This window comes from Branchiostoma floridae, chromosome 7 (genome assembly GCF_000003815.2).
Source record: "Branchiostoma floridae strain S238N-H82 chromosome 7, Bfl_VNyyK, whole genome shotgun sequence".
Taxonomy (NCBI): domain Eukaryota; kingdom Metazoa; phylum Chordata; class Leptocardii; order Amphioxiformes; family Branchiostomatidae; genus Branchiostoma; species Branchiostoma floridae.
The window spans coordinates 22,947,748-22,960,619 of record NC_049985.1 but is presented as its reverse complement, the minus strand read 5'-3'; the positions used below and the strand labels follow the sequence as shown (position 1 = coordinate 22,960,619).

At 39.9% G+C, this 12,872-nt stretch overlaps 1 protein-coding gene across 1 annotated transcript in view; it reads right to left on the bottom strand.

Moving 5' to 3' along the window:
- LOC118419765 (glycine receptor subunit alpha-2-like) overlaps window positions 1-12,600 on the bottom strand; it is a 78,875-nt gene extending 66,275 nt beyond the window's left edge. The window contains exon 1 of the mRNA XM_035826348.1: window positions 12,329-12,600. The gene's annotated coding sequence lies outside the window, so the exon portion shown is untranslated. The remainder of the gene's footprint in view (window positions 1-12,328) is intronic.
- Window positions 12,601-12,872: the final 272 nt, after the last annotated feature.

The following is a 12,872-nucleotide window of genomic DNA, read 5'->3' as shown; positions in this document are numbered from 1 at the left end:
TTATCTAGTTGTGTACAAAAATTCTCCTAATATATCCTGTATTCTACCAACCTGATGAAACTATTTTCGAATACCCCCCCCCCTCTATTTGGCGTTGTTCACGCCCGAGCGCGCTAACACCGACCATGCCTGGCTGCACCCATGAGATGCCTTGTCTACCGCAATCACCAACCCTGTTTGCCGCCTTGATTGCAACCACCTACCCTTGATGGAAAATTTATCGTCGGGCTTCTCTCTCGTTACCGCGAAGAGTGTGAGGGTGGATTTTCAGACTTAGCCTCCACCCGAGCGAGAGGCGCTCCTCCATGAAATATTCAGTAACAACCAGCGAGGTCCTTTTTGTAATTTGTGGGGGCCCTTGAATTGTTACTGGGGGTAAATAATTGCAAGTTGCCATTTCCAGAAAGGTCGTGAAGGAAGAAGATGAGTTTTGCCCGCTAGTGCACATTTGAAGGAGTGCTGGGTGTCAGAGTGTGACGAACGAGGCGTAGTGTACGGCGGAAGCAATTTTGACGTTTTAAATAATTGCTCATCTATACGGGTCGTAGGGTCCCCTTTATTCATAGCGTAAATAGCTTCTAGAAGTCATTCGGAGGAGTGATACCGTGTGACCGTTTACTGAAATGGCACACGTTTTGATTTCGATGCACTCTCACTGCACTTGTGTCAAGCTTGCGTCTCTGCGGGGTTCGTTCACAGCGTAACTGTTTTGTTATTTTCTTCGATTTTTAATAGATATTGCGTAATACTTAGATGACTTAGAAGAATAAAAAATACACAAAAAGTAAGAAAATTAGTGCTTTGTCGCTGAGTTCGTTGAGTATCTTTCAAACACTGCAGTGACGCAAGCTTGTCGCAAGTGCTGTGAGAGTGCACCTATAGAGAAAGCCGCATCTGAAACTTTGATAGTAGATAGGAATCCATTATCATATACTATACAACGATGAGAGGAATTTTCTCTTTAATAGGTACAAGATAAGTCCCTTTAGGTATATTCTGAATACTTATGTTTGTGACATCACGGTCTTATAGTAAAGCTTCTATCGGTAGTTTTATGGGCATTGCTACCATAATTTCACACTGTTTGTCACCCCATTGAGAGCCTTTAAATGTAACACTAGGTTTTTCTTATGGCTCGCTCACATAGTTATACCGTTCAATTACCAGTCTCTGATAGTTCTTCTACAGCAACAGATTTTTTTTCATCTGACTCCCCAATAATCGAACTCTCGATGACAACTTTTTTTCCTCCTGCATACAATTTTTAAAACTTCAAATCCAGTGTCAACCGCTGTTCCCTAGCATAGTCCATCAGCTTAGTTCAATGCCTAAATATTTATCATGATTTATGCAGAAAACGAGGCGAACCCCTTTTTTTTTGCTCTGAAATGTATTCAACTTATTTCAACGACCTTGCATGGAACAAACTTGAAATTCTTTCATTTATACGACTGGCCACCGTAACTCGTAGACGCTATGACCCGATACGAGATCTCAATAGCACCTTTACAGACCTTGAAAATCTCTGTGCCTCCTGTCAGTAGTTGAGATATTCAAGAGCAATGACCGCTGACTCATTGCTCTGATGCTATATGCTATGAGAGAAAGACTATTAATTACTGTCTGCTTATGCACAAAATTCTCTTGTAAATTCAGCATGGCAAAAAGCACTTTGTCCTCCGTGATCCATCTCTTAAGGGAAGTTCAACGCTGAGATATTCTTTCCTAGAACTACATCATTATGGAATAAGCTTACAGTCTTAAACTTTTTAAGGGTTATGAGACATGTCTCTTCACTATACATGTACATGCAATATTGTAACCCCAAACGCTTGAATGACTCCATGAGCCTTGTTTTGCGGTGAATCCTAAGTAAATAAAAGGAGAAAAATTACACAAAAGTTAGGGATATAATCCTGAATCCTCTGTCTCAACGTTTCCTCAACTTAACTTCCTGCTGCCGTGTAGATTAAATACATAAAAATTGCTTGTTCAAAAGTTGCCCAGTACTCAATACCAAGTATTTGATCTCTTGCCTGCCGTCTGTCTCTCCTGGATACTCTTTAAGTACTCAGAACACAAGCATGCTTCATTAGGCACAGGCGATCGCCATGGAAGAAGCTATATCCTATTCTATCCAGGCGTAATTCTCAGCTGGATAGAGGCCAAAATCGTTATAATCGACATTGTTTCAAAAACCAAGATGTTCATGTCGATTTTACTTTCTTGCTTTCGGCAAATAAATCGTATATATTCTCGCTAAATGGATTTATTCATAGTTACAAATATAGCTACAGATCTGTTAGAAACTGTCATGTGTAATGAAGGAATTGTATAATCGATATTTTTATCGACGATTCCTGCTGACCCAATACAGTTTTTCTTGTAGCTGTGTATATCATTAATACATTTCAAGATTAGTTGATGAATGAATATGTCATGGGTAAAAATGATAACAGCATGGCATGAATGTAGATGTTGTACCACGACTCGTGAGCCTCGCCGTCGTCTATTGGCTAAGGCTCTGCCCAATGGAGTGTGTTCATGCATACGTGAACGACGTTTTCACTGAAATATGACAGCCCGTTTTGATCACACGCTATTTACCAATGTTCATCAGTATGAAAAAAAAGCACGTCCTGTGTTTTGCAACATGCTCTTTTTGTGTAGCATGTCCGTTAGCTAGTGGCCCTGCTTCTTGAAGTAGAAACTGTGTGTAGAATGGGCATGAATCCGCATTCCGCTGACCACAGCACTTGCCGAAACGAGCTAGGGGCCTTTCCCCTTACAATGAAAGTTTTTGAAACTTTACATAGCGCCTGTCTTCTCTGACATTTGACGAACAACTCTTCAGTGACCAAAGCTGTGTGGAGATCCCCATTTATTATCCAGAAAGTTCATGATCAACAATATGTGTTTAAGTTCTGGACATGTACTAAGATTGTTCCATAGACTAAAGCTAAAGGCCCATCCCGCCGACGTGCAGATAGGTACTGTTTACGTGCCAAAAAGGGGGTAATTTTTTTGGATCCGTAAGTGGTAAGTACCGCATTTGTACAACCTTGTAGGGAATCCGACAGATTTTGAAGCACGCAGACCCGCCGTAGAACTCAAGGCAAAACTTTGTGTGTCATCGGGTTGGGGAAAGCCCCCCCCCCCCCCCCCCATACGTGCCAGTACGGGCGACGCGCCTGTCCTGTACAGCCTGAACGAATTTGGGAAATACGTGGCGGACTAGGCCTCCCAAAAAACATACGGACAAATTGCACGTACGGCGGGTTGTGACCTTAGACTTACAGGATCCTACTTGAACATCAACTGCTATGGAGCGACCGAGGGGTGACCCTGTGACCGACAAATGCCTTTACACATGCACCAATCTTGTTTGGTAATTAGAGAGGTTCGTATTACAATTTCCACCGTTCTCAATTAGCATACGTGAATATTAACGCTTCATTTGCATTCGATATACTGACGCAAAGAACATCATATGACCAGATGGGCCAAAATCCTAGGAAAAAAAATTATTATGAGATCTATTTAGTCAGGGAGTTGGAATAGATAAATAAAATGCATGGGAATGTTTGCCGAGCAATAATTTTTTTTTTTTCATTTTTGTTCTTTTGTATCCTTCTTGTTGACTTTAGAATTAGAATTTTTCATTCTTTGACAGAAGTATACTTTTCCTTCTTTTAATTCACGGAGTATATACTCGTATGTTTACTACATTGAATGCACAGTGTTCAGTTGCTCAAAGTTGCTACCATGTAGTCTAAGTCTCTGAGTATATCTGGGGAGGGTTCTTTGTTTAGCTAGCCTGGTTACCAAACCACAGCCCGATCTCAAGTATCTATCGTGCAAGGGTCTGGACGGATGGCATAGGCAGCCTTCTCAATTTTGCCCCTTATAGTGGGCAAAACACTCCACCAATAGAACAGCAGCAGGATCAGCAGGAGGTAATACACCCCTACCATGATTGGTAAAAGACCCCCAACCGTATTTTTTGAATCCATAGCAGTGACCACTAAGTACCTGATTTGCTACTGTGATAGCCTGCTGACCGACTGTGGTGTGTTGTAGCTGGCTACCTGTGGTGTGTGTGGTCATTAATCATAGGTTCTCCCCCCTCTGATCAAGGGCCTTCGAGAACGTTTCTACAGCCATCCTGTCAAACCCCAACACAAAAGATATTTTTGAGGTTGGGGTATGGTATCCAGGCTATTGTTTTGCTGGCTTTCTGGAGTAAGCTTCTTGGGTTTGCGATGTACTTGGGATAGACTACCGTGGAAGAATATTTGATTGATTTTGTTTCCAACTCGTGTTTTGTGATCTACTCATTTTTGTGTGTACCTATAATCACAATATTTATTCATTTATTCCTCGGACGTCGGAGTAGTCCCTACGGCAAAGCATACCGATTTCCTCGGGGGCACATAAAACAATTGTAGCAGAAGCTAAGTAAATAATGTTAATAAGATTGAACGAAAATGCAGCCATTAATATTAAAATGAAATGCATAAAGACAAATTATGCAACATAAATAAGCAACCAAGCATATATACACAACCAAAACTAAAAAAAAAAATTACATTCGACTAACTAAGAACCGTTTTAGAGTCAGATTCCGTTGGAATGTCAGAGTTTGAATATATTTTTCTAAGCTATTTTGAATCTTCTCAGTGTTAGAATTAGGGGTGGGTAACTTTTTTTTTATTGTACCGGTCCGGAAAAACCGGACCTGAAAAATTCGGTAGTAGAGTAGATTTGTAGTCATTTCTACCAAGTTTTACAGCCAATATTACGGAGGCATTAAGCCTTGTAGGATTTCAAAACACCAGTGGGAGTCGAATACTCCAAAGAACAGATTTGTTTCTAGCAAAATGGACCATTGTTTTGAGTATCGCCCATTCACAAGTTTTCACATACTGAATCAGGTCCAGGTTCAGGTTCAACTCTGGACCTGATACTCTGGACCTGAACTGGACCTGAATTTTCTGTATCTGTACCCACCCCTAATTAAAACCTATTAAATATATGTTGTCTGGCACACGATTAGAGTAGGTTCCTTTTGTTATATACGTCTCTAACTTTGTAGAATAGCACACACGTAATTGAGCACGAAGCCACGTATATCCCTTCATCAGCACTTATTCGACCGCAAAAACAAGCAATAAAGCTCCAACTGCGCTCCGCGTGCGGCAATTGACTGTGCCTACCTCATTCTTACTTTCAATCAGCGTCGGATCTTTGCTCCGCTTTGTGGATCTAATATCTCTTGCCTAGTGTAATCACTGTAGGCGTGAATTGCATCCCAGATATGTGCACTGCCGTTTGTTTCATATCAAAATGGTATCAAACTCTCAACAATGAATGAATGAACACCTTTATTGCACATTTTTGCCACACCGGGCTACGTACAGGTGAAAACAAGATATATTGAAAGTAAACCGTTAATAGATACAAAATGAGACTATCGCTGGATAAATTCAACTTTTCCTTGCTTAAATTTTCTGTTATAGCAGAGATAAAAGAGCAGATATTTTTTTTATGATCGATGGTTTGTCTAGTTTGATTAAGAATGTTTTTCTACAGAAGTTAAGTGTATAAAATAAGGAAATTGGTTTTGTATAACCTTATTCAGTTCGTGTCTCTCTACAGTATACAATCTACACTCTACTACAAAATGACATTCTTCATCTATTCTATCTAGATTACCATGTTGATGTATTGGCCTGGTCAAGCACTGTTATAGTTGAAACCGTACTACGTATACTGGTATTAGTTGCAATTGAAAGAAATCAACTGATTTGGTTTGGTAATTGTCAAGGATACTGGAGGAAAAAGATATAAACAAAATATCTAACTTGATACTTAAAAAGAAAGGACCAGCAGGCACATCTAAAAGAGATGGCTAGACCGAATCCCCAGTGACAAAAAGAAGAGTGAAGCCAAACTTACAAGCAGTCAAGAAAATGGCCAAAAGGAGAGTTTATAAAGAGGCTGTTAACTTTAAGGCCATTGTCGTAAAGTCACATTGGTGAGATGTGAACATAGTTTCTTAAGAAAAATCAATCTCATAAGTGGCTTCAACATAGCTCATGCTTTTGCTACCAATCACTTACACAGTTATATATACCCATGGATGACACAACAACCAACAGTCTCAAAGCTCGAATAATGTGCACCCTTTGTTACATTGCCTCCAGCAGATTATGTGATAGCTATAAATCAACTACTTCCTATCATATAAGCAGGAAACAGAGTGGTATATAGGATAATTTCCTTTGAAGATCTCTTCTTGATCCAAAATTTCTGAAAATACATTTTCATAATATGTTTGGCCTTACCTTGAAAACGTAAGGTTTGGCAAAGAACAATCAGCTGCGAAACTGGCTAATGTAAAATCAGCTACGAAACCGGCTATGTCAAATGCATTATTCTTTGACCGAGATACTATGATGGAACGTGCATACATAAAAGGTCACCTCCATATCCCCATATGCACGAGGGGAGAGTCCTGAAGTTGGCGGAACTGAGCGATCGATGCGCCGTGTCCATCGGCTTGTCGTCCCCATCTGTCCCTGCCATGCTGCCTGACCGTCCCCGCTGTCTGAATCATTTATCATCCAGAGGAATATCAAAGGAACGTCTACATAGGGCAGACTCTTACAACTGAAGTCAGATAATAGTCCGTAGGGTTTGGAATAGATTCCAGTTTCTGGACTAGCTTTACATGATGGGCAGAGACAGCACAATAGCTCAACTTGCTATTGCACGCTGTCTTTTCACTGCTTTTTTTTTAACACAACAGATGGGGCATAAAACTAGAAGCTAGGATATCATGGAAGACAGAACTCGTCAGATTTTCAAAGAGACCCAGGAAGATAGCAAAGGAACGTCTACATAGGGAAGACTCTTACAACTGAAGTCAGATAATAGTCTGTTAGGTTTAGAATAGATTACAGTTTCTAAACTAACGTCATGATGGGGAGCGACCGCAGGATATCATGACTTGCCATTGCACCCTGTCTTTTTGATGGTGTTCGCGACTGAAATCTTTATTTCTGCAGATGTGTTTAGATCAGCTAAAGGGGATACATGAAAATATCAAAGGAATGTCTACATATGGCAGACTCTTACAACTGAAGCCAGATAATAGTCCGTAGAGTTTGGAATAGATTACAGTTTCTGAACTAGCTTGACATGATGGACAGAGACAGCAGGATATCACACAAGCTTCACTTGCCATTGCACGCTGTCTGTTCGCTGATGTTCGCGACTGAAATCTTTATTTCTGCTTTTTTAACACAACCTATGTGTTTAGATCAGCTGATAAGGGGGATACATGAAGATATCAAAGGAACGTCGACATAGGGCAGACTCTTTCAACTGAAGTCAGATAATAGTCTGTAGAGTTTGGAATAGATCACGGTTTCTGAACTAGCTTGACATGATAGAGAGAGACCACGGGATACCACAATAGCTTAGCTTGTCATTGCAAACTGTCTTTTCACTTTTTTGAAACTTAACACAGCAAGGGGTATAAAAATCAGAAGCTGGGATATTGTGGAAGCTGAATGTCTTTAGATCAGGTAAGAAGGGCCCAGAAAGATAGCAAAGGAGCGTCGACATAGGGTAGACTCTTACAACTGAAGTCAGACAATAATTTGTAGGGTTTGAAATAGATTACAGTTTCTGAACTAGCTTGACATGATGGGCAGAGATCGCAGGATATCACACAAGCTTCACTTGCCATTGCACGCTGTCTTTTCACTGCTGTTTTGTTAACACAGCAAACTGGGTATAAAAATTAGGAGCTAGGATATTGTGGAAGCCAAATGTCTTTAGATCAGGTAAAAAGGGCGCAGGAAGATAGCAAAGGGACGTCGACATAGGAAGACTCTTTCAACTGAAGTCAGATAATAGTCTGTAGGGTTTGGAATAGACTACAGTTTCTGAACTAGTTTGGCATAATGGGCAGAGACCGCAGGATATCACACAAGCTTAGCTTGTCATTGCACGCTGTCTTTTGCTGATGTTCGCGACTGAAATCTTTATTTCTGCCTTTTTAACACAACAGATGTGTTTAGATCAGCTGAGGGGGGGGGGGGGGGGGTACCTGAAGATATCAAAGGAACGTCGACATAGGGCAGACTCTTTCAACTGAAGTCAGATGATAGTCTGTAGGGTTTGGAATAAATCACGGTTTCTGTACTATCTTGACATGATGGGCAGAGACTGAAGGATATCACACAAGTTTGATTTGCCATTGCACGCTGTCTTTTCACTGCTGTTTTTTAACAGGGCTAACAAGGGATAAAATCCGAAGCTAGGATATTGTGGAAGCCAAATGTACTCCAATCAGGCAAGAAGGGCCCAGAAAGGTAGCAAAGGAACGTCGATATAGGGTAGACTCTTACAACTGAAGTCAGATGATAGTCTGTGGGGTTTGGATAGATTACAGTTTCTGAACTAGCTTGACATAATTGGGAGAGACCACGGGATATCACATAAGCTAATCACTTGCCATTGCACGCTGTCTTTTCACTGCTGTTTTTTTAACACGACAAACGGGGTTTAAAAATCAGAAGCTAGGATATTGTGGAAGCCAAATGTATTCAGATCAGATAAGAAGTGCCCAGGAAGATATCAAAGGAACGTCTACATAGGGCAGACTCTTACAACTCATGTCAGATAATAGTTGGGTTTGGAATGGATTACAGTTTCTGGACTAGCTTGACATGATGAAGAGAGACTGCAGGATATCACACAAGCTTCACTTGCCATTGTGCGCTGTCAGATGAGGCATAAAACCAGAAGCTCGGACATTGTGGAAGACAGATCTTTTCCGAATTTTAAAAGGACCCAGGAAGATAGCAAAGGAATGTTGAATTAGCACTGATTCGAAGAAACGTTTCTCTTTCCACAAAAAATAAGAACCTAACAGTCAGAATATTGTGGAAGATAGAAGTCTTCATATCAACTAAAAATAACCCGGCGTTTTGTAGAACTGTATATAGGAGCCGCCAGATCACCATTGTTATGAATACAATTGAGTGCAATAGTGCGGGGCGTAGATGCATACGATGAGTAGTGCGTTAAATAGCGAAGGAGATAGCGATAGACAGGAAATAGACTCTGTACACACCATTTCCTGCCCATCTTAATGCGTCCGTTTATCATTATAGAGTAAGGTCTAACCGCATGCGTCCCATACATAACACAGAAGCGATGATTTACAGGGCTGTCCTTACGTGTTTTCCATAGCAGTTAACCATTTTCACTACTAGAAGAGATTTTTTTTTCTTTTGGAAGTTACTTTCTTGTCTTAGAGAGACCGTGTACTGTAACTATACATTACTGCTTGTGCGAGTAGATAATTATTTTGTAAACTTTGGTGTTTCCGACGTTTTGACATTGTATTGAAATATATTTTATAAAACAATCACCTTTTACCGGAGTGAAAAAAAGATCAGAGATTGGCAAATACAAGTGTGCTTTTAGTCTCTTAAAACCACATTTCGTGCGTAGTCGGTGAACATTCGTTTGGACCAAGAGGCCTTGAGTTTGAATCACGACTGTTGCAGCTCACCCGACACGTATCAATCTAGTAACGGATCGTAGTACTTAGGGCGGATGTTAAGCCATGGTTAATAGTGCTTGTCGGAAATAGCTTGAGGAATGCCACCGGTACAACAGAGTATCGAAAAAAGCAGGGGTACCGGTCCTTCCCGGCGTGTGTGGTTCAAACCTACAGTCCTATTGCCTCACCTGGGGCAATAACTGTCACATTGAGGTCACCTGAGTGGCGCCGAATGTTAAGTCGCTTTAGACCCTTACGATTTAGCTCCTCATATTGTAGGGTCCTCGCAATTCAGCCCTTGGCTGCGATGAGAGAGTAGTCGACCCATCCAAAAAAAAGAAGAATAACAACCTGTAAATACTGTATATCTATAGCCTTTTTCTCTTTCACGACTAGTAGAAGAATAGCTCTTCAGCAAACTAAATGGTTCGAGATCACCTTCGTTACATTCAAAAAACATATGGACTTCATTTTTGATTGCGACAAGCCAAAGCAGCATGTCCTCCAGCCATATTCACGCTTTACCAATGCCCGATTGCTCACGTCCTCATCAATCGCACGCATCACAGACATCCAAGGACTTTTTCTTCTGGTTATTTGATCGTGTCTCTGCCTTTACACATCAATCAGTTTCGTCTCATTTCATCTTTAACGACCACCCTTCAATGACCTTCTAGATCTACTGCAAGCTTCATTTCCAGTACTACGAGAAGCTAAATTAATGATACATACAAACGTTCATTAGAACATCGTACTATTAGTGAGTTGTGGATTGACATTTAAATTGGTGTGTTATGTATGTTTCAGATCGGTCTGGTCATTCAATCATGCAAAGAAACTTTATTAATATTTTGCAGACTTCATGATCTGACTTATAGCTGATAGACAGTGCCTGGAAACTTTATCTTCCAAAAACGTACGGCGAATTTAAAACACAGAAAATTATATTTATACGACATTATACAATTTACAATGCACAAAGGTCTAAGATATAAAAAAGCAGGTACAGAAGTACACCTTTATTTGGTGTGAATCATTAAGGGCATGGTGGACTTGAAGCAGTGTTGCTTGGTAAAAGAATGATCATTTTAGTCTCTCTGTTCTACATTTCGGCAGTATGAGATGGTTATGGTTTCATAGTGTCAAACCAATTTCTTCTTTCATGTCATTCGTCGTTGATTGATTAATTGATTGTCATCTGTCATTGATTGATTGTCATTTTTGATCTGGTACACTTTATCATTAATGTCTGTTGCTGTCATTTAATTAAGTTATTATAAGGTGTTAGTGTCAAACAAATGGAGGGATACAATTACGTCATTGTTTCATTGAATGTCATTACATTCTGGTACACTCCATCTTTTCTAAATTATTGGTTTGTTATTTTCATTGTAATTTTGGTGTAATCAATAAAAGATGACCTATCTGAAAAACATTAGTAATAAAATTGGCATGCCATATTGCGTGCCCAATGCCTTTTGTTTGCCACCAAGAACAATACGACGCAATAAATAGTTCACAATAAAGAGCAATGATTTCAAAGCCATAAATGAAGCAAAAAAACTAGATTCAAGCTCTTGTAATTTTGTCAATTCTTCATCAACTTCTCAGTGATTGCGTTAACGGTTTTGGTCATGAATATGTAAGGTAACGGAAAGGTTACCTACGATATGAATAACACGGGATATAATTGAAAAGGGATGTCTGACATGTGGATGACCTACTCAAAAGTGACCCTTCCAAGGTTAATTGCACAGTGGGTATGATTAATTTGGAACGCAAAATGTCGGTGCAGTTAAATGTAGCTACACAGGCTTGTTATATAAGTGTAACGATGGTATCAAATGATGTCTGAGAATTCAATTGACTATAAGGTCTCATTGATGTATTACTCCGAGTGGGTACTAAAAGCGAAAAAGTGCATTTTGTAGGTTATTGACTAATCGTAGTTTGTAATTGCCATAAAAAAAGTGAGTTTCTATTTGACATTGGCAATTTTTTTCCCTCGATGTAGGGTAAATGTGCTCAACATAGAATGAAAAATCTGCTAGAATTTCACGTAGCTTCATTATGAACGCGCCCTTGTAAACCACGAATTATAACATAGAAGTCTATGGGAATAAGAAACTCATCAATGAGACCATAAGTGATCATCGCAGTATTCTATATTTGAGCAACGCTTTCTTTAAAAAAAAGAATAATAGGCTTTTAACTTGCACACTGTTAGAAATCAAATTAAAACCATCAAATTAAACTCTTTCGGTAACCAAAAAAGAACAGTACTAAATGACTTTTATCAACAAAAGTAATCAGTTTAATAAAGAAACTTAACCCGCCGAAAGTTCTTTCGCCTTTCTTGCTTATAATTATACCATGAGACCTAAGATGCCGCTAGAGTTTCAACGCATCGCGGCACATTCACCGTTTCAAAGAAACCGTTTGAAAAAAGAAAATGTCAGGAAGAAAGAGTCATTTAACGGTGACGACTAGTCTTTTTGTTGTTGATAAAAAATTGAACCACTGTACGACCTCAGTAACAAGTATTTAGGCGGGATAAGCCATCCCTTATTTTTTTTGTCGATTACATAATATAAGAGTTTTGAAAACTACTACACAGTATCTTTAACGGGCTAAATACGTGCATTACCAATTGTGAACATGTGTATTGCAGATACTCTACACTACATCGTGTTACGTCCAAGATTCTAGAAACACCGGCAAGTACCAACGTTACAGAAAACTTACCATGAAAAATCGGAGGTTCTCTTGGATTCGCTGGCAGATTGTCACACACCGCCGGTGCAGCAGGCAATCTGTAAGTCCCTGCTCAAATCATCCTGATATCTTGTCACTTTTCACGATCTCCTCTTAACAAAGAGTAAGATGTCTGCAGAAATGACGCCATGTAAATTGCAAAACAAGATTTGCACCGGGTAGAAAAGTCCGAAAAAGTCCTTGTAATGAAGCATGAGATGTGGATCTTGTAAAGCGGCCGAAGCTGAAATGGCCACTGCCTGGTGGTTGGTCGGCTTTCCGAAGACTGTGCCACTACCAGTTTGTTACCTCACATAAGTCTTCTTTGCGCAGGCGTAGTCATCAATAAGGCTACGTCATTGCAGTATTTTTACAGACGAAGCAATTTCAATTACCGTCCGTTGATTACGTTCCGTGACCTTCTACCAGACGATTAATTTACCCAATCAGTTAGGCAATCGAGATAGCTTAGAGATTGCAGACTTCACTATCAATGCCGTATGCGGGGATCCTATCTATTTGTGACATTCCCTTG